The following is a 24698-nucleotide window of genomic DNA, read 5'->3' on the forward strand; positions in this document are numbered from 1 at the left end:
TATCAACCTTTTAGGAAGAATATCTGTCACTTCCAGTGAAGCAAACTCCTTACCTTCCGTAGTGCCCTACTGCTGAATAGTTGAAATAATATAATGGAATGTTCATTTCCAAATAAATTTCCCTGTGTTATTAAGTGAAATAAAAAACTTATTAACCTCAGATATCTTGAGTTCAACTTTGGTTAAAATTAAGCTGAAGATTGGTGGCACAAACTTCAGTAACAGGAAGCTGGGAGGGCTCAGTTGCTTTTGAGATTTTTGAACACAGAGTTACCCACTAGCTTTTCCTTTCAAAGTCAAGAATATTCACATATCCTCTACCATAAATTTTAATGTAAGTCTATAACTATTTTGCATGCTGTTGTTTAAGAAAAATGAGTATACCACTCTGTTTATATATAATATAATATGGGAAGGTTTATCATTTTTTAAAATTGTCCCACCTCAAGATGATAAATGTTTAGCATAGTAAATGGTATATTTGTTAGAGTGTTTGTTGTAGAAAACTATGGTGTTCATTTCAACTTGTGACCTAACTCTGCCTCTAATTTGATCTAATTGCATCATCTTGCAATGACTACCAGTCTACCTATTATCAGTCAGATGATCACTAGGTAATCTAAATACAAGAGTCAAAAAAGATAGCAGAATCTGTACAGGTAAATCTTTCTAAAACTTCTAACACAGCCAAGAACTTTCCTCTTGGAAAATATTTTGTAAACAGTAGGATCACAGTTCAAGGTCAGCTTCAGCAAAAGCGAGTTGCTAAGCAATTCAGTGAGACCCTGACTCTAAATACAAAATAGGTCTTGAGATGTGGCTTAGTGGTCTAGTGCCCTGGGTCCAATCCTTGGTGCCAAAATAAATAAATAAAGTGGCAATTAAAGACTAACCTTATAATATAACATAGAATCTGAATGTATCTATTTAATCTAATCTATTTTTAATTTTTTAAAATTAGAGCTTAGAATCTAAATTTAACTCAGCAAATACTAATGTATTTACACTTCAATGTATTTAAATTAGCCAATACTTGGTAGTAAAACCCATGCAACTTATTATAGCACACTTGCATTTTTATTGAGTTTTGCACAGACGTGCACCTTCTCAGATGCTGTTGAGTGCTGACCTTTTTTCCTGGTAAACATTCCATCTGTGTTTGGAATTTCATTTCATAAAATGCTGAAACCACATGATATTTCATCAAACGATGACATAGTATCATTGACTATTAATGATGACTATTTTTTCATTTGAAATAAATGCTAATAAATATTGTATCTTGGGTCTGGGGATGTGGCTCAAGCGGTAGCGCGCTGGCCTGGCATGCGTGCGGCCCGGGTTCGATCCTGAGCACCACATCCCAACAAGGATGTTGTGTCTGCCGAGAACTAGAAAATAAATATTGAAAATTCTCTCTCTCTCTCTCTCTAAAAAAAAAAAAAAAAAAGTTAAAAAAATATTGTATCTTTGCTATTAAGTGGCAATTAGCCCAAAAAGCCTGAAATTCTGCTTTCTGATACTAAGGTTAAACTTTGATGAGATTACTATTTCACTCACAAAAGTTACCTTAAGAATACACAAGGGTTTTTTTCTTTTTTAAATAAATTAAGAAATGTAGCTTTCATAAAGGAAATGAAAGAAACATGGAAATTGAAACACAGTTCTTTCAGGTGTCTCTCCAGACTGCTGTGGATCAACTGCATTCTAAGCAAGGTTTGTTATATAGTTCACATTTTTTTTTTCTGAATTTGTTTGGGCTAAGAGATCTTATGCCATTATAAAGCGGATTTTTAAAACTGACCTTTCTACACAGAAAAAAGGAAACCACAGTTCTTTTTGCCTATAAGACAGGGGGACGGTTTCAGGTATACCTCATGTACATCTCATCAAGCATAGCAAGTCATTTCTTCACCCCTGGAGTCTGAAGCTTCTTTCTCCCAGGAGGAACATCTTGCATTTTTCTTATAGGCAAATTGATTTTAAAGTTAATTTTCAAATAACATGACCCCTGACCCCAAGGCTCCAAATCCTTCTTCTATATGTATCTCTCCTGAAAGGGTCTAATCCCTAAATAATAATCAGTTGAGAGTTTTCCTGTCCATAGGCTAGCTCCCTTTGAGCTTCTTCAAGTCCTTTTGAACTCAACATGGCTACATGTGAACCCATCTTCCCTCAGGAGCTCACCTTCACCATACCATCTCCCAGATTATCCTTTGGCTGCCTTGTCTGGAGTTCTTCCACTCACGCAATCCCCATTATTTGTCATTTCCTGGCAGAGGCTGAACAATAGCACAACCCTTCAGGAATTTGGGGGATAGTATGGACTATTTAAGGCCTCTACCAACATCTAGGATCTAAGAGTGCCTTCTTCATACTTTTAACACCCTATAAATCATTTCCACATACATGGCTTCTTTACAAGTGAAACCCATATGAAGCTTTATTCTCTAACCATAACCCAAGCTTCCTACAAAAATTGATATTACCCTTTCCATACCTCTATATATGAACCTAATGTGAATTAATCCATATACACGAATACGAAATGTAAAGTGTATCTTGACTTCTAATTTCAAGTTTCAATGTTAAATATGTACACATATCACAGTATATATAGAATTCATACTGTATTACCCATATTTACAAAATATATATTCATAAAACTCACACTTCACTCATCCTTGTGTAAGATCATCTATATTTCTATATGTTTTCACACATAATTTCACAAGTACATTCTTATGAATATTCATATTTCCCCACATGTATCTTAATTCTCTAATCCTAACCCTACCTCAGTACAACTTTTTATACTAACCTTTCCATACCTCTTTATATAAACCTAGGGTTACATAAATCCATGTACACAAATGTGAATTTTAAAATATATTTTGACTTCAGTTTTAAATTTTCAATGTTAAATTTGCATACATTTCACAATATATATAGGATTCATCCATACATTCCCAATTTAAAAAATATATATTTATAGGACTAACATGTACTTCTCTTTGTGTATGATCCTGCATATTTTTATGTTTTCAAAAGTACATTGTTATGAATATTGATATTTCCCCATAATAATCTTGCTTCTATAAGTATAAAATTTAATAATATCCTTTCCATACCTCTACAGCTAAAACTAATGTTACTTAAATTCTTGTATAAGAATATGAATTTTAAAGTGTATATTGAATTCTGTTTTTAACTGTCAATGATAAATTTGCATAGATATCACAATATACCATGTATAGAATTCACACTGCATCCCCATATTCACAAAATATATATTCAAAGGACTCACTCATTACTCTTCCCTTTATCAGATCCTGTATATTTATTTATGTTTCAAACATTTTTACAGATACATTCTTAAAATATTCATATTTCCCCATATAAAGTTTAATTCCCTAACCCTAATCCAATCTAAGTACGAAATTTGATATTATCCTTACAATACTTCTCTCTATAAAACTAATGTGGGTTATATCCATATACATGAATGTGAATTTTAAAGTATATTTTGACATTCATTTTCTATTTTATTTATTTATTTATTTTTATTTTTAATTGATTTTTTAAAAAATAAATGACAGTGGAATGCATTACAATTGTTATTAAACATATACAGCACAATTTTTCATATCTCTGGTTGTATATAAAGTATGTTGACACCAATTTGTGTCTTCATACATGTACTTTGGATAATGATGTCCATCACATTCCACCATCCTTGCTAATCCCCTGCTCCTCCCTTTCCCTCCCACCACTCTTCCCTATCTAGAATTCATCAATTTTTCACATGCTCTCCCCTCCCTACTCCACTATGAGTCAGCCTCCTTATATCAGAGAAAACATTTGGCATTTGTTTTTTTGGGAGGATTGTCTAACTTCACTTAGCATTATCTTCTCTAACACCATCCATTTACCTGCAAATGCCATAATTTTATTCTCTTTTATTGCTGTGTAAAATTCCATTGCATATATGTGCCACATTTTTTTTATCCGTTCATCTACTGAAGGGCATCTAGGTTGGTTTCACAGTTTAGCTATTGTGAATTGTGCTGCTATAAACATTGATGTGGCTGTGTCCCTGTAGTATGCTGATTTTAAGTCCTTTGGGTATAGACCGAGGAGTGGGATAGCTGGGTCAAATGGTGGTTCCATTCCCAGATTTTCAAGGAATCTCCATACTGCTTTCCATATGGCTGCACCAATTTGTAGTCCCACCAGAAATGTATGAGTGTACCTTTTTCCTCGCATCCTTGACAACACTTCTTATTATTTGTCTTCATAATAGCTGCCATTCTGACTGGAGTGAGATGATAGAGTAGTTTTGATTTGCATTTCTCTAATTGCTAGAGATAATGAACACTTTTTCATATATTTGTTGATTGATTGTATATCCTCTTCTGAGAAGTGTCTCTTCAGGTCCTTGGTCCATTTATTGATTGGGTTATTTGTTTTTTTGGTATTTAGCTTTTTGAGTCTTTATATACCCTAGAGATTAGTACTCTATCTAATGGGTGAGGGGTAAAAATGTGATCCTAAGATGTAGGCTCTGTATTCATCTCACAGATTGTTTCTTTTTTTATTAGTTGTTCAAAACATTACATAACTCTTGACATATCATATTTCATACATTTGATTCAAGTGGGTTATGAACTCCCATTTTTCCCCCGTATACAGATTGCAGAATCACATTGGTTACACATCCACGTTTACATACTGCCATACTATTGTCTGTTGTATTCTGCCTTGTTTCTTTTGCTGAGAAGAAAATTTTTAGTTTGAATCCGTCTCATTTATTGATTCTTGGTTTTAATTCTTATGCTATAGGAGTCTTATTAAGGAAGTTAGGGCCTAATCCCCCATGATGAAGATTAGGGCCTATTTTCTTTCTATTAGATGCAGAGAATCTGGTTTAATTCCTAGGTCCTTGATCCACTTTGAGTTGAGTTTTGTGCATGGTGAGAGATAGGGGTTTAATTTCATTTTGTTGCATATGGATTTCCAGTTTTCCCAGCACCATTTGTTGAAGAGAATATCTTTTATCTAATGCATGTTTTTGGCACCTTTAATATCTAATATAAGATAATTGTAATTTTCTGGGTTAGTCTCTGTGTCTTCTATTGTGAACCATTGGTCAACCAGTCTCTTTTGGTGCCAATACCAAGCTGTTTTTGTTACTATTGCTCTGTAGTAGAGTTTAAGGTCTGGTATAGTGATGCCACCTGCTTCATTTTTCCTGCTAAGGATTGCTTTAGCTATTCTGAGCCTCTAATTTTTTACAGATAAATTTAGTGATTGCTTTTTATATTTCTATGAGAAATACCATTGGGATTTTGATCAGAATTGTATTAAATCATTATAGGTGTTTTGGTCTGGTATAGTAATGCCACCTGCTTTTGATAATATTAATTCTGCCTATTCAAGAGTAAGGTAGATATTTCCATCTTCTAAGGTCTTCTTTCTTTTCTTTGATTTCTTTCTTTAGGATCCTGTAGTGTTCATTGTATAGATATACATAGATGCCTTTGATTTATGGGTGTTGATTTCATAATCGGCTACTTTGCTGAATTCATTTACTAGTTCTAGAAGTTTTCTGGTGGAGCTTTTTGGGTCCTCTAGGTATAGTATTATATCATCAGCAAATAGTGCCAATTTGAGTTCTTCTTTTTCTATGTTTATCTCTTTAATTTCTTTCATCTGTCTGATTGCTCTGGCCAGTGTTTCAAGAACTATGTTAAATAGAAGTGGTGAAAGAGGCATCTCTGTCTTGTTCCAGTTTTTAGAGGGAATGCCTTCAATTTTTCTCCATTTAGAATGATGTTGGTCTGGGGCTTAGCATAGATAGCCTTTATGATGTTGAGATATGTTCCTGCTATCCCTAGTTTTTCTAGTGTTTTCAACATGAAGGAATGGTGTATTTCGTCAAATTCTTTTTCTGCTTCTTGACATAATCATATGATTCTTATCTTTGAGTCTATTGATGTGATGAATTACGTTTATTGATTTTCTTATGTTGAACCAACCTTGCATACCTGGGATGAATCCCACTCGATCATGGTGCACAATCTTTTTGATGTTTTTGTATTTGATTTGCCATAATTTTATTGAGAATTTTTGCATCTATGTTCATTAGAGACATTGGTATAAAGTTTTTTTCTTTTATGTGTCTTTGCCTGGTTTTGGAATCAGTGTGATATTGGCCTCATTGAATGAGTTTAGAAATTCTGCCTCTTTTTCTATTTTCTGAAATAAGTTGAAGAGTATTGGTATTAGTTCTTCTTTAAAGAACTCAGCTGTGTAACCGTCTGGGCTTTTCTTGGTTGGTAGGCTTCTCATGGTTTATTCTATTTCATCACTTGATATTGGTCTTTTAAAATTATGTATATCTTCCTGATTCAGTCTGGGCAAGTGGTATGACTTAAGAAATTCATCAATGCCTTCAATATATTCTATTTTACTGGAGTATAAGTTTTCAAAAATAATTTTTAATTATCCTTTGTATTTCTGTATTGTCTGTTGTGATATTACCTTATTCATCATGTGTGCTGGTAATTTGAGTTTTCTCTCTCCTTCTCTTCATTAGCATAGCTAAGGGCCTGTCAATTTTATTTATTTTTTCAAAGAACAAACTTTTTGGTTTGTCAATTTCTTAATTGTTTTTTTTGTTTTGATTGTATTGATTTTAACTCTAATTTTAATTATTTCCTGCCTCCTACTCTTTTCCTGTTGATTTGTCCTTTTTTTTTTCTAGGGCTTTGAGATGTAAAGTGAGGTCATTTATTTGTTGACTTTTTCTTCTTTCAAGGAATGAACTCTATTTGATGAACTTTCCTCTTAGAACTGCTTTGATAGTGTTCCAGTGATTTCAATATGTTGTGTCTATGTTCTCATTTATCTCTAAGAATTTTTTCAATCTCCTCCTTGATGTCTTCTGCAACCCATTGTTCATTCAGTAGCATTATTGTTTAGTCTCCAGGTGTTGGAGTACTTTTTATTTTTTATTTTGTCATTGATTTCCAATTTCATTCCATTATGATCTGAAAAAATACATAGTAGTATCTCTGCTTTTTTGTATTTGCTAAGAATTGCTTTGTGGCATAGTATATGGTCTATTTTAGAGAAGGATCTATGTGCTGCTGAGAAGAAAGTGTATCTGCTTGATGCAGGTTGAAATATTCTATATATGTCAGTTAAATCTAAGTTATTGATTATATTATTGAGTTCTCTAGTTTCTTTATTCAATGTGTTTTTTGAAAGATATATCCAGTGGTGAGAGAGGTGTGTTAAAGTCACCCAAGGTTATTGTGTTGTGATCAATTTGACTCTTGAACTTGAGAAGAATTTGTTTGATAAACATAGCTGCACCATTGTTTGGGGCATATATATTTATGATTGTTATGTCTTGTTGGTGTATGGTTCCCTTGAGCAGTATATAATGTCCATCTTTATTCTTTTTGATTAACTTTGGCTTGAAGTCTACTTTATTTGATATGAGGATGGAAACCCTTGCTTGCTTCCGCAGTCCATGTGAGTGGTATAATTTGTCCCAACCTTTCACTTTCAGTCTGTGTATGTCTTCTCCTTTCAGATGATTCTCCTGGAGGCAGAATATTGTTGGGTCTTTTTAAAAATTTAATCTGCTAGATTATGTCTTTTGTTTGGTGAGTTTAAGCCATTAAAATTCATGGTTACTATTGAGACATGGTTTTTATTCCCAGCCATATTTGTCAATTTTTATTATTTAACGTGACTTGGTTTTCTTCTTTGATTAGTTTTTCCTTTAGGGTACTACCTCCCTCTTAAGATTTTCATTGTCATTTTTTGTTTCCTCTTCATAGAATATTTTGCCAAGGATGTTTTGTAGTGCCAGTTTTCTAGCTATAAATTCTTTTAACTTTTGTTTATCATGGAATTTTTTAATTTTATCTTCAAATCTAAAGCTTAGTTTTGTTGGATACAAGATTTTTGGTTGGCACCCATTTTATTTCAGAGCTTTATATATGTTGTTCAAGGATCTTCTTGCTTTCAGGGTCTGCATTGAAAAATCTGCCATTATCCTTATTGGTTTCCCCTATATGTAATCTGATTCCTTTCTCTTGTGTCTTTTAAAATTCCCTCCTTATTCTGTGTGTTGGGCATTTTCATTACAATGTGCCTTGGTGTGGATCTGTTTTGCTTTTGTACATTTGGCGTCCTGTAGGCTTTTTAAATTTGGATTTCCAATTCATTCTTCATGTTTGGAAAATTTCTAATATTATTTCATTGAATGGGTTGTTCATTCCTTTGCTTTGGAACTCTGTGCCTTCCTCTATCCCAATAACTTTTAAATTTGGTCTTTTTATCCCATATTTCTTGAATGTTCTGCTCGTGGCTTCTTACCATTATCACTGTGTGGTCTATATTCTTTTCAAGATTGTATATTTTGTGTTCACTGTCTGATGTCCTGTCTTTTAAGTGATTGACTCTTTTGGTGATTTGAGCTTTTAATTTGGTTTATTATTTCTTTCATTTCAAGAATTTTTTTTTTCTTTTTTAGAACCTCTATCTCCCTGTTGAGGAAGTCTTTTGCTTCCTGTATTTGTTTATGTAGCTCCTTGTCAAAGTGATCTTTCACTGCCTGTATTTGCTCTCTTATATCATCCTTGAGCTCACAGCATTTCAACCATGTACACCCTAAACTCCTTCTTTGCCATTTTTTTTCCTGCTGTTGCTGCCAATGATTCTAATCATGTGGTGTCTTGATTTGTTTGGGGCACCTTCTTCCCTTGTCTTTTCATGTTGCTCCTGTGTCTTCTTTTCCAGCTCTGTGGGTCTAGATTGTTATTGTTTTTACCCTATAGTGCTCTCATAGGGTTCCAAGATTTCTCCTTTGTGGGGAAGGACAATGTTAACAGATCCCAATATCAACAATATACCACCTATGAACAATTTGTTTTTATTAAGATGTTTATAGTTTAGTCTCAATGTACAGAAATGTTGGATTCAATTATTATCTAAAATCAGTAGTTTTGTAAAATGGTTTAGAGTTTCTGATGGTAGACAATAAACTGGGGGTGGGGCCTAGGATGATATGCTAAGGAGGTAGGATGTGATATAGGATATAGAGTTAATGTATCTTAGGAAGTGTGAAGAAGAAATCTAATGAAGAGGGGTAGTAGCAAGAGAATAGATAGGAAGTAATTTAGGGTAGGCAAGTACATAGGATGACAGTAGAGTACATAAAACAAACACACATATGTATTTAGAAAAATACAGATGTTAAAACAGTAAAATTTGGAGGGGAAAAATGAAATAATGAAAAGGAAAAGGAAAAAAGGGGCATATACAACACTTCTATATTATATTATTCAAATGATTCAGTCCTCAAGGATCTATTTCATGCAAAGTTCTTGGTTTCACATATGTTGGGCATGTGAGGGCCAACAGATAGAGAGGTAGAAAACAAACAAACAAACAAAAAACTCAAAGGAAGAAACGAGGGTTTTAGCTAGCTTTGGAGGTCTGTTGTAAGCTGGTGTTTCTGCCCTCAGGATGGTGGAGGCAACCAGTGTGGGAAGACTGGTCCTGGCACAGGGTGCCTGGATGTGGGGAGTCACACCCGCCAGTCCCTGCAGAAATAATATTCCTCACAGGTCTCTTTTTGGGATTGCTTGTATGACTGAGCGCCCAATACTATCTCCCTCTCTTGCCTGAAGATATCCCAGTTCCTGGTCTCTCTGTTAGACTCCAGACTTTAGCCCCATTTCCCTCTCCCCTAGCAGTTCCCAAGTGAGGAAATTCTCACCCTGGGGCTCCCGTGGGTGGCTCCCTGGTTGCACTACACACCTGTGTTGGGAAGCAACTGTATTGGGTTACTGCCACTGAGGTGCAGGAGAGGAAGTTTAGAAACCTGGTACTTGGCTGCTGGAGATTAGATCTGGAAACTGCCCTCAGCTAATATGGTGATAAAGTTGAGTCAAGATGGTGGTGTTCTGCTTTCAGCACCAGGGTGTCTGGTGAGGTGGGGGAAGCTGAGAAATTGTGTTGTGCTGTGGCAATTGCGTTGTGCTGTGGGTAGACAGCAGCTGAGTGACTTGCATGGGAGCAGAGCAAAGTCTTGACAATCTGCAGATGTGGTGATAGGTGATTCTGCTAAGGCACTCACCAAGTCTTGTGTGGGTAGAACTTCAGGCTTTGGGTCCTACTCCAATGCTGAGGCCCGGAGCCCTGTGTGGGGTCATAGTGCTGGTGATTTCTGGGGAGAGCAGCTGTATAGGGGACCTTTAACACGCTCAGAGATGGAATATTCTGACTAGGTGAGATCTGCAGGCACAGTGGCATGGGCGCCGGTCACCAGGCGACTCATTTCCTTCCCGCCACCATTTTTCTCTCTCCCTTTCTATACCTTTATATCCTAATGTAACATGACTTAAATAAATGTACCAGAATATTAATGCTAATGTTTATTTTGAATTATGTTTGCAATTTTCAATGTTATGCTTGCATACAGATAAAAATATATAATATATAGAATTCATTTATGCCTTCCAATATTTTCAATACATATATCTATTGGAGTCCCATTTTATGTGTCCCTATGTTGAATCCTGTATATTTATATAAGTTTTAATGAATAATTTCACAAATTTTTCTTGAGAATATTTTCATTTCCTCTTATTAATCTTAATACTCTAATCCTAATCCTTGATCAATATAATATTATACTTTCTGTATGTTTTTCTATAAACATAATGTGAATTTTATACATGTACAGCAATATAAACTTTGAATAATTTTGACATTTATTTTCTCTTTTCAATGTTAAATTTCAATGCATTTCAAAATATCTCAGATATGTTTCATTCATGCATCCCTTAATTTACAAAATATACATTCAAAGGACTCACAATTTACTCTTACTTCTTTCAGATTCTGTATGTTTGCATGTTTTCATACATAATTTTGAAAGTACATTCTTGTGAATATTTGTATTTTCCATGTTAACCTGATTTCTCTAACCCCAACACTAGCTCAGTATAATATTTCCATACCTCTGTATATAAAAATAATGTGAATTATATTTTATACATGAATATAAATTGTAAAGTATATTTTGATATTTATTTTCTATTTTTAATGTTAAATTTACATACATATCACAATATATCACAGATAAGATTTATCCTTGTTTCCCCTATATACAAAATGTATATTCAATGGGCCACACTTTACTCTTCCCTGTGCCTGAAACTGTATATTTTTGCACATGTTTTTCAAAAGCACATTCTTATAAATATTTGTATTTCCCTATATTAATCTTAATTCTATAACCCTAACCTTAGCTCGGTACAAAATTTGATATTAACGATCAAATACCTCTGCGTATAAACATAATGTAACTTAAATTCATATACACAAATATGAAATTTAAAGTGTATTTTGGCTCTGTTTTCAATTCTCAAAGATAAATTGGCATGCACTTCACAATATTTCAAATTCAGGATTCATCAATGCATCCCTTTATTTGCAAAATATATACTTATAGGACTCACACTTTATTCTTCCATGTGTCAATCTCAAAATTTTATATATGCTTTTATACATAATTTCAAAACTATATTTTTAGGAATATTCATATTTTCTATATCAATCTTAATTTACTAACACTAGCCCTAGATCAGTACATAATTTTATATTACCTCATCATACCTCTGTATATAAATGTAATGTGATTTCTATCCATTGCAGGAATATAAATTTTAAAGTACATTTTAACATTTGTTTTCTATTTTTAATGTTAAATTTGCATACATACCACACTATATTACATATAGGATTCATCCATGTGTCCCTATAATTACAAAGTATATATTCATAAAACTCACACTTTTCCTTGTGTCAGATTTTGTATATTCATATATGTTTTGACACATATTTTCACAAGCACATTTTTATGTGTATTTTCTTTTTCCCATATTAATTTTAATATTCAAGCCCTAACCCTAGCTAAGTACAAAATTTGCTATTACCTGTTCCATACCTCTACATCTAAATCTAATATGACTTAAATCTATGTACACAAATAAGAATTTTAAAGATATTTTGATTTCTATTTTCAGTTATCAAGTTCAATTTGCATACATATCACAATATATTATATATAGGATTCATCCAGGTGTACTCATATTTACAAAAAATATATTTACAAGATTCTCATTTAAATATTCCCTGTTTCAGATCTTCTATATTTATGTGTATTTACACACATATTTTCATACATACTTCATAATAAATAATTGTATTTCCCCATATCTATCTTAATTATCTACCCTTTCCCTAGCTTTTTAGAAAATTTATATTACACTTTTCATATCATTATATCCAAACCTAATGTGACTCAAATTGACATACATAAATACAAAATTTAAAATGTATTTTGACTTCAGTTTTCTATTTTCAGTGTTATGTCTGCTTACATATCAAAATATATCATATATAGTATTCATTCATGCCTTTTCATATTTTTAAATATATATATTTATGGGATCACACTTTATGTTTTCTGATGTTAGATCCTGTATATTATAGAGGTTTTTATGCATAGTTTATAAGTACATTCTTGTGAATATTCACATTTTCCCATATTAACCTTAATTCTCTAATCTTATCTCTAGTTCAGTATAATATTTTATATTATGATTTTCATACCTCTTTATATAAACCTAATGTAAATTAAATCCACATACATGAATATAAAATTTAAAGTGTATTTTTGACCTTTGTTTTCAATTTTCAATGTTAAATTTGCACACATATCTCAATATTTCACATATAGGATTCATTAATAAATCCCCATAGTTACAAAATATATATTTATAGGACTCACACTTTACTATTTCCTAGGCCAGATCCTGTATGTTTTCACACAGATTTTCACAAGTACATTTTTAAGAATGTTTATATTTCCCCATATTAATTTTAATTTTCTAAGTTAACCTTGGTTTCATTATAAAATTTGATATTACACTTACTATACCTCAGTATATAAACCAAATGTGATTTATAACCATATGAAAAAATATGAAATTTAAAGTGTATTTTGACTACAAATTTCAAATTTTAATGTTAAATTTGCATACATATCACAATATAACACATATAGTATTCATCCTAGCATCCTTACATTTGCTAAACATATTCATAATACTCTCACTTCATTCTTTCTTGAGTTAGATCTTATCTATTTGTATATGTTTTTACACACATTTTCACAAGCACATACATATGTATATTTAGATTTTTCCATGTTAATCTTAATTATTAATCCTAGCTCAGTACAAAATTTGATATTACCCTTTTCATACAAAACATCTAAATCTAATGTGACTTAAACCAATGTACACAATTATGTATTTTAAAGTGTATTTTTTTAAAGAGAGAGTGAGAGAGGAGAGAGAGAGAGAGAGAGAGAGAGAGAGAGAGAGAGAGAGATTTTTCAATATTTATTTTTTAGTTCTCGGCGGACACAACATCCTTGTTGGTATGTGGTGCTGAGGATCGAACCCGGGCCGCACGCATGCCAGGCAAGCGCGCTACCCCTTGAGCCACATCCCCAGCCCCTTAAAGTGTATTTTTGACTGGTATTTTTAGGTATCAAAGTTAACTTTACAAACATGTTACAATATATCATTCATAGAATTTATACCTCTCTCTCTCTCTCTCTCTCTCTCTCTCTCTCTATATATATATATATATATATATATATATATATATATTACAGAATTCATAATTTAATTTTTCCTGTTTTGGATCTTATATAATTATATATGTTTTCCCACATATTTTTCCTCATGTCCTTATGAATATTCTTGTTTACCCATATTAATCTTAATTATATAACCCTAACCCTAGTTTAGAACAAAATTTGATATTACCTTTTCCATACCTTTATATCCAATTGTAGTGTGACTTAAATATATGTCCATGAATATAAATTTTTTAAGTGTATTTTGAATTTTGTTTTCAATATTAAGTTTGCATACATATCACAATATGTCCTAGTGTTATGGACCAGGCTATATGGGCAATGACCAAACAGACTCCGTTTTACTTTTCGACTCCATATCATGTAAGAAATGCTTCTCCCATGGGAAAGCCCCACCACAAAACCCTGCCACTGTACTCACTAATAGTTACCTAGCATAACATACTTGGCAACACAAAATAGGAATTCTTATACAATGTAAAATGTTCTCTTTGCTTTCCATTTTTCTTGGGCAATGTACCTTGTCAGAGAGTGATTGTCTAGATGTTAGTAACCATTCTCTAACTTGTACTCAACTAGGGTAATTTTGACTCACTTTTCTTCTGCTTGCTTGCTGCTTTGCCAACCTGGAAAGTTCTGTGGAAAATACCAATGTGCCCATTGCATTGTCTTGCTTACTGCCCAATCCAGCTTCTGTTCCTGCTTGCTTACAGCTACATCAACCTAGATGTAGTTTTTGCCTTTAAATATTCTAAAATGTTCAGGCTTGGGGCTGTTCCTTGCAGAGACAGTTATGGATCCTGTAGGGAGCAGTTACTGGCTGGCTGGCTAAATAGACTCTTCAATTTGAAATTGGACAAAACTGGGACTTGGTGTGTTTTCTGAGCAACTTGCCCCGCAACAATAGATAGGATTCATTTCTGCCTCCCCACACTTACAATATGTATATTTAAAGAACTTGAACTTTAATTTCTCTCTCTCTCTCTCTCTCTCTCTCTCTCTCTCTATATATATATATATATATATATATATATATATATAACTCACACTTTACTCTTCCTTGTGTCAGGCCTTTTATATTTATTTATATACATTTTTGCACATGTTCACAAGCACATTATTATGTATTATTTATTTTTTTCCATATTTAATCTTAATTTTTGAACCATAACTCTAGCTCAGTACAAAATTCCATATTAACTCTTTAATACATCTCCATCTAAAGCTAATGTGAATTAAATTCATGTATACAAATATGAAGATTAAAGTGTATTATGACTGCTATTTTCAGTTATCAAAGTTATTTTTTTATACATATCACAATGTATCATATATAGGATTCATCCATATGTCCCCATATTTACAATATATATAATATGTATATTATATAATTTAATCTTCCCTGTTCCAGATTTTGTATATTTATATATGTTTTCCCATATATTTTTACAAATTCTTACTTATAAATATTTACGTAATTTTATATTAATCTTAATATCTAACCTTAAACCCAGTTAAGTACAAAATTTATATTATCATTTTCATATCATTATATCCAGAGATAATGTGACTGAAATCCATATGCATGTAAGTAAAATTTAATTGTATTCTGACTTCTGTTTAAAATTTTCAATATTATGTTTGTATACATATAAAAATATACCATATATAGAATTCATTCCTGCCTTCCCGTATTTTCAATATATACATTTATAGTTGTCACACTTTATGTGGCCCAGTATCTGATTGTGTATATTTATTTATATATATTTTCATACATAATTCCACAGGTGCATTCTTGTAAATATTCACATTTCCCCATATTATTCTTAATTCTCTTATTCTAACTTTAGTTCAGTATATTATTTCATGTCGGGGTCCTGCCCTAGCAGGGTCCAGGGAGTCCTGAAGGATAAGTGGCATTGGTGAAAAAGATGAGACAGGAGTCTTTCCTTTGGAGCAATCGAGAGAGAGAGAGAGAGAGAGAGAGAGAGAGAGAGAGAGAGAGCTCTAATGCAGCTTTCTCTGGGTCATCTTTTATTGCAATTTTTCTCATCATTATGGATTCAGAATACGTCATTGATTATACGATTTCAAAACTTTGCCAAGACGTGACATTTCTTAACCATCATTGGGGTATAGAAAAATGTAACATCAATTTACATTTTTTTTTCAGGATGTGACCTTTAATTATGAGTTATTAAGGGTACAGAATCATTAATAAAATGTGTCACTAATTTACATTTTTCAGATTTTCCCAAGATGTACTATTTTTCCCAAGATATGCTATTTTCTTATTAACTAATGCCAAACTACATCACCAGAATCTAAGTCTGCTAACCTATCATTAACCTTTAAGTTTAAAGTACACCTGCACTTTATTTCTTATCTAAAATTCCCATCTAAAAAGTCCCCTTAAATCTTATACTTAAAATATCCTAAAATTTACAAACCATTCTTAAAGCATATCAGAAACCCATATAACTAAAAACTTAAGAATTCTAAACCCAAGAATCTAAATAAAATAATATTTCTAACATTATTCTAAAAATATGTCTGATAAAGCTACATTTATTCTACATTAATTCCTACATTTATTCTCATAAAACTGGTTGAGCTGCTTTCTCAAAGAGTTTCTTTGTTTCTTAGTCAAAGTGCACTAGTTCTTGTATCTTTGTAATCTCTCTCAGTAAAAAGCAAGTTCTAAACATCAGTCCACTTACTGCCAATATTAACTATACTCATCATAAGTCCCTATGTGAAGTAAAAGAGGGTATATAGAAAAGAGGAGAATGTATCTTTATATGTATTAGCTTTCCTAAGTGTATAACATAACTTTCCTTAATCAAAAATGAAACTACATATGGTGGGCTTTGTAGAGAAGCATAATGATTAGGCTTTCTAAGAGGCCAGAAATATGGGCTTGGGTTCTTAGTTGATATAATGAATGTGGTGCCTAAAATTCTCGTGATCTTTCAGAGAATGATTGTTGTCCGTTATCAGTTTTGTCCTCAATGTACTGAGATAGAGGAGCAGCCTTCTATTTTGTCCTTGATATGCTGAGGGGTAGTAGAACAGCCTTCAGGGCATGAACTACATGTTACATTCTAGCCATCTGAAATTTAATTTGGTTTAGCATTTAACATACTCATGCCTCCTTTCAGGAACATGAGCATGAAAATGAAAAGTCCCAATTACATAAAAAAGGGTCTTATACTTTCAGTTTCCCACCAACCAGCATGGCTTTGCCAGCATTCATCCTCACTGTGACCTTGTCAAGACAATGGGAGAGTGGCTTTGCCAGCACTTACTTCACTGTGACCTTGTCAAGATAGGAGAGGGGGATCACATTCACTAATTTCATATAACACTTTTCATACCTCTGTATATAAACCCAAAATGACTTAAATCCATATACACAAATATGAAATTGAAGGTGTATTTTGACATCTTTAATTTTCAAAAATGTTAAATTTTATACATATCACAATATTTCATACAGAATTCATCTATGTATCTGCATATTTACAAAATTTATATTGATAAGACTCACACTTTACTCTTTCCTGTGTCAGATTCTAAATGTTTTCACATAAATTTTCACTAGTACATTCTTATGGGGATGATTATAAAATGAAGAAGTCTCTGGACATGGGTGACCTACCCAAGTTGAACCAAGAAGAAAAATAAAACACAACAAAACAAACCCAAAGGATTGTTCAACATACACAAATCAATAAAAATATCCACTTCCAGAAGAACAAAAATTATATGAGGTAAGAGAAAGAAAGAACACTGAATTTGAAAAGGAATTATACATGTTTACAAATGATGGTATTCTGTAAGTAAAAAGCCTAAATATGTCATTAAAAATGTATTAGAACCGGGGCTGGAGATGTGGCTCAAGCGGTAGCGCGCTCGCCTGGCATGCGTGCGGCCCGGGTTCGATCCTCAGCACCACATACCAACAAAGATGTTGTGTCCGCTGAAAACTAAAAAATAAATATTAAAAATATTCTCTCTCTCTCTCTCTCTCTCTTTCTCCCCCCCTCTATCTTTAAAAAAAATGTATTAGAACCAAACAGTAAAGTTGTAGAACAAAAACGCACAAAATATAATTTATATATATCATAAAGAACTTGCTAAAAAAGAAATTAAGAAAACAAGTCTATGGGGCCTGGGGATGTGGCTCAAGTGGTAGCACGCTCGCCTGGCATGCGTGCGGCCCGGGTTTGATCCTCAGCACCACATACAAACAAAGATGTTGTGTCTGCCAAAAACTAAAAAATAAATATTAAATAAATATTAAAATAAATATTAAAAAATTTTCTCTCTCTCTCTCTCTCTTGGGATACCAGAATACCAGGATATCCCTTTTAAAATAAAGCCTGCTTTATATGCATGCCTCAGTGTGCTTCTCTAATGTTTAAACTTCAACATGTGAGGAAGCAGAACTCATCACCAATAACTGGTGGTATCAATATCAGCCATTTTCTTGAAAAACTCTATGACGATAACTTCCCACTATGATGAGCCATTCCACTTACAGCTGAAGTTCTGCTTGTCCTCAGCTTTCAGATCTTTGTGCCCTCCTGAGCTCTTGGTGTTTCTACCTGGGTTCAGGTATTGCTTTCTAAAGACTCCTCTTCTTAAAACTCATTCAACTTCCTCATTCCAATGCACTCCTCTACTGTCCCTGTGCCTCCTGCCATGCAGGTCACACAGCTGCTGCCCTTTCACTATGATAATGGCCACGTGTGCTCATTCCCCAAATAGGAGAACCTATTCAGGTTTTTGCATGTCAATTCTGGGGATAACACCTTATTTATGTGAGAGAAACTCCACAAAAGGCTCCACTGACAGTGAGAGGCATCAGTTACTGAGAGACACAGGAATGAGGCACAGGGGGTGGACATTCCCAAGTTTCCCTGGATCAGAAATCTCTTTTTTGGGTTGCGGTTGTGGCTCATTGGTAGAGACTATGCCCAGCACATGGGAGACACTGTGTTTCATCTTCAGCAAAACATAAGAATCAATCAACCAACCAATCAATCAATACAACAAACATATCTAAAAATCTCTTTCTCAGCACAGATTATTCAGGGAAAGAAAAACACCACCATCAGATGCACCTATTTTGTAATACCTTAATATTATCATCTAATATATGAAGATAATAATTTCTCTGTAAGCAGCTATTTAACTGCATTTTAAATGACATCTGCTGTCTCCTTTGTCTTCAATCATATATTCTTAGGGGGAAGTTTTGCTTTTATTTATAATTTGTGATAGATGGGAATACAACTCTAAAAAAACCCAGCATTACTATTAGCTACTAAAACTGCTGATTAAATGAATACACTTTCTAGTTATCATATATAGCAATCATAAATTATAAATCATTCATTTAGAAAATTAATAGCAATACTTTTTGTTAGCTGTGTGGGAGACCTTGCCTTTTGGTTTTATTTCCCTCCATTGGGCTTCTACCCGATCCAGATCCAGTTAAGTTTCTGTCTCACAAGAAAAACATCAGGTAATCCCCTACCCCTCCTCCTCCTCTTGGAAGGTCGCCAAGATGAAGGGTGCCAAAATCAAAAGTTTTCTCATCCAATCCCTGTGGACACAATGCTTATCCTTCTTGAGTCATCCTGCCAATCAGCACCTGCCAAATTGCCAAGCAACCCTTCTTAAGCTGAAGCTTGCAAGCTCACGCTCTCTGCTCCCTTCCTCTCCTTTCTGCTGTTCTCTGCTTCTCCTTTTCTTCTCTCTTCCTCTCTTTTTTTCCTCTTTGGGTACCCTTCCCACCCAGTAAATTTCTTGGTCTCAGGTGAATCATTCACCTTTCAATTTTTACAAAATATTCCTATTTTTGCCATGTAAATAAGGCTCCAACATGGCTTAGATGGCACTGGCTTGTCCTCAGCTCACTGAGTTCAGCCACCTGTATCTGCTGGTACATTTGAAGTAAGGATGAAAGACAGGCTATCAGTGTAGGTAAGTAATTGGGATGATTGCAAAAATGCAGGCTGGTTTAGGTCTGGGAAGTTGGAGACCACCCCTGGGAGATTGAAATATTAATGCTTCCAGAGCCTTTTCTTCATCCTTTCCTAGATAACTTGCTCTGGCTCCAACCTGTTGCTAAGGTAATCTGTCCCAGGTCTACTTCTGGAAAATCCTTAGAAGCACTGAAATCCTTTTCTCTTTTTCCTCCTTTACCCAATAGAATAAAAACCATTTATTTAATGAGATATAATTTAAGGTAAAGATTGTTTGCATAGACATAAATAAATCATCCATAACATTCTTTGTTATTGGAACAGAAATCTCTTTATAAACTGTGTGTATTTTATTTTCTAAGAAGTAATGCTGGGTGTGGTGGTGCACTCCTGTAATCCTAGCAATTAGGGAGATGAGGCAGGAGGATCACAAGTGTGATTTCAGTCTCAGCAACTTATTGAGGCCCTAAGAAATTTAGTAACACCATCTCAAAATGAAAAATAAAAAGGACTGGGGATGAGGGCAGTGGTTATGCACCTCAAGAATAAATCCCTTGTATCTCCCATGATTTTTTTTAAACACAGAACTAGAATATTAGGTCAATCTTATTTTGATTTCTCATTTATATAAATTGATCAAAAAGGATTTTCAGAAAAGTGTAATATTGGTTAAGCTTAAAGAACATCTGGAAAATTTAAGTTTTAGAAATAATTTGACAGGCATTCAGATGCAGATTTTATATTGGTCTCATTGAGAAGATATGATTTTATCTCCCTGAGGATGGCTAAACCACAAGTGGTCTCCTTTCTTGAAATTTGAAAAAAAAAAAGTTATTTTTCTCACCATGAAATACAGGATAGAAGTCATTTCACATGTTAAACCTCAGAGTGGCTTTTATGTTGTTGTCCAATAATACACTTATTTGAACAAGATCAATGAAAACAAGTAGCTGTAGTTTTGTTAAAAAAATTCTATACTCTGGTTTCTCTTCAGATCGTATAAATCTTTCACTTTTTACAAAAAAAAAAAAAAAATTCTGCATAGGCCATGAAAGGCACTGCAGACAATTAGCAGCAAAGACTTTCACAGTATGATCCTTTTAACATGAGACATCAAAAGGTCAGTTCTATTTGAACAGACTTCAGTGGAATGCAAAATATTACCAGACTTTTTTTTTTCTTTTAATCTCACTAATTTACTTTAGGCCTGGCTTTAGTTGCTGAGGCTGGCTTTGAACTTGCAATCCTTTTGCCTCAGCTCCTGGGTGCTGGTATTACAGGAGTGGGTCAACACACCTGGCTCCCAGCCCTTATTTTTTGCATTTTATATTGAGACAGAGGTGTCACTAAGTTGCATAGGGCCTAACTATGTTGCTGAGGCTGGCTTTGACTTCATGATCTCATGCTTCAGATTTGAAAACTGGATTACAGGCATGCACCACTGTGCCCAGCCTCTATCTTTATACCTTTTACAAGTATTTTTTAAAAAGTGCTTAAAAACAAAACCACTTTAATACAATTTCAGAAAAGCCTAATGAAATATTAGTGACACTTATTCTTTATTTTTATTTTATGTTTTGTTTTGAAATGAGGTCTCAATCTGTTGCCCAGGCTACCTCAAATTTGTAATTCTCCCTTCTGATTAGCTAGGATTACAGACAGATATCATAATCCCCAGCCAGCTTAATTTTTTTTTCAAAATACCTATATGAAAGGAAATAAATAAATAAATGTTTAGTATACAAATTAGAACATTTTACATAATAACATTAATGTCCAAATGCAATACTTGAACATGGCTTGTAGCTTGTCAGAGAATTAGAGGAAAAACATAAATATATAAAGCATTTACTGAGTGCCCAATGCAGTGGCACATGCCTGTAATCCCAGCAGTTTGGGAGGCTGAGGCAGGAGGATCATGCGTTCAAAGCCAGCCTTAGCAACTTGGTGAGACCCTGTCTTTAAATAAAGTATAAAAGGGATAGGGATGTGGCTCAGTGGTTAAACTCCTCTGAATTCAATGACCAACACAAAACAAAGTAAGCATGCCCTGGCAACATATTGACCCCTATAGTGCATTTACTTATTTGATTCATAAAACATCAAAATTTCCTAATTAAACTTATTACTCTTATTTAACAGATAAGAACACAGAACTGAGAGGTTTAATTTTCTTCACAGTGCCACACAGTAAGAAAAATAATTGAGATTGAAATTGAGCTAGCCTGTTTCTAGAACTCACATTCCACACCATCATTCCTTGGAGTTTAATGTACAGATCAGGAACTCTTGAAAAAATCTTATCCTGATTCAGTAGGCCTGAGGATTGAACCTGAGATTCTGCATGTCTGATGATCCCCCAGGTTACAGTATGCTGCTGGTCCATGCAGCACACTTGGAATAACAAAAATCTACACCACTAATCTGGGCATGGTGGTCCATGCCTGTAATGCCAGTTGCCCTTGAGGCTGAGGCAACAGGATTGTGAGTTCAAAACCAGCCTCAGCAATTTAAGAGGTTCTAAGCAACTCAGTGAGACCCTGTCTCTAAATAAAACATTTAAATTTGGGCTGGGACTGTGACTCAGTAGTTAAACACCCCTGGGTTTAATACCTGGACTATTTAAAAAAAAATTATTCCAAGAGATTTACTTTTTACATTGTCAGATTGATGTGTTCTCATGTGTGACTTAAAATGTATTTAAATGTACCTAAAACAGTTTGCAAACATTTTCTAATTCAGTGAATGGCACCACAAGTACATTCCATGGGATTTGGTTATTTGAATAATGATGAGAATGTCACCCATAAAATAACCCAACTGTAAAATATTTTCTAGATGGTCCTCTCAGCAGGTTATAGTGCTTGACTCAATTACATCACAGGTGCCATTTGATTTATGTAAGACAGAAGCTTCCACTTCATCCACAGTTTAAGAACTTGGTACTGAATTTGAAGATAAGTTCACTTATCATTTTGGATTGTCTTTTAAATGAAAGTCTTCTTTTTCCAACATTTTATCTCTAATAATAAATCAGCAAAATATCAATTTACAAAAACAATAGTGGATGAAATTTCTTCAACTTTCAGTCAAACAATAAAGTAAGTAAAGATAGTTTGCCTTTTAGGAGATCGCCTTTTAAATTGACATCATGCCTTTCATTTCTATACTATACAGCTGTGGCATTTATGGGCACATTTATTGGATAAAAGCTGGATAAAACTGGGCTCTACCTGGCACAAATGTAATAATCCTCATTCACTTTTACAAAGAGGAAATTATTTCTCATAATGGTAGAGAGACTTGCCTAATATCAGTGGCCAATAGATGGAAGAGCTAGTGTTATTTACACAAGATATCTCTAGAACACTACACATTATCTTGAATTAAAAGGAATCCATGACTGGTTCACTATAGCAGCTTTTTAAATTTTTCTCTATGCTGGCAATTGAACCCTGGGGAGATTTACCACTGAGACACATACCAAGCCCATTTTGTTTTTGCTGGGGCCACCCTTGAATGTAGGATCCTCTGCAGGCTTCCAAGTCTTTAGGATAATGTTAGCACATCACTGTACCTGACCAAAGCAAATGCTATAAAACTTCCCCCCACAACAGTTTTTTTAAATTCAAGATTCTGAGAGGTTTTAGTTCATTTGTCTAAAATGGAGAGAAACCTAGAATCTTTAATGTTGTCATCCATGCCTATTTTGACTTCTATATTCAATTTTAAATGTTAAATTTGGGGCTGGGGATGTGGCTCAAGCGGTAGCTCGCTCGCCTGGCATGCGTGCGGCCCAGGTTCGATCCTCAGCACCACATACCAACAAAGATGTTGTGTCCACCGAGAACTAAAAAATAAATATTAAAAAAAATTCTCTCTCTCTCTCTCCTCTCTCACTCTCTCTCTCCTCTCTCACTCTCTCTTTAAAAAAATAAATAAATAAATGTTAAATTTGCATACATATAACAATTTATCATATATACTATTCATCCATGGGCCACCATATTTACAAAATATAAAGAGTAATCACATTTACTCTTCCGTATGTCTGATTGTCTATATTCATATATGCTTTAACACATGCTGTCACATGTACATTCTCATGGATATTTATATTTCCCCATATTAATCTTAATTCTCTAATCTTAACCCTAGATCTGTACAAAAGTTGATATTACCATTACCAAAACTGTATATCTAAAACTAATGTGATGTAAATTGATGTACCTGAATATGAATTTTGAATAGTATTTTAACTTCTATTTTCAATGTTTAATTTGCATAGATATCACAACATATCACGCATAGGATTCATGCTGCATCCTCATATTTACAAAATATATATTCATTGGAATCACCTTTTACTCTTCCCAGTATCTGATCCTGTATATTTATGTATGATTTCTTGTATAATTTTACTGGTATGCTCTTATGAATATTAATATTTCCAATTATTATTCTTAATTCTTGAACATTTACATTTTCTCAAAACATATTTTGATATTACCTTTATATACCTCTATATCTAAGCCTAATACGACTTAAATTCATGTTCATAAGTATAGATTTTAAAGTTTTTTTTCTATTTTTTTATGTTAAGTTTGCATACATATGAACACAATCACACAATATCCTATATAAACTTATTCAATCATCCTTATATTGACAAAATATATATTCATTGGTTTAACAATTACTCTTCCCTCTGTCCAATCCTATATATTCATATATGTTTTCACACATATTTTCACAAGTACATTGATATAAATATACATATTTTCCTACATTAATATTAAGTTTTTAACCTTAAAACTTGTTCAGTAGATACTTGGATATTACCCTTTCCATACACCTATACCTTAAGCTAATCTGACTTAAATTCATGTACACTAATAAAATTTTTAATGTGTATTTTGAGTTCTATTTTCAATGTTAAA

This window comes from Spermophilus citellus, assembly GCF_964194105.1.
Source record: "Spermophilus citellus genome assembly, chromosome: 5".
Taxonomy (NCBI): Eukaryota; Metazoa; Chordata; class Mammalia; order Rodentia; family Sciuridae; genus Spermophilus; species Spermophilus citellus.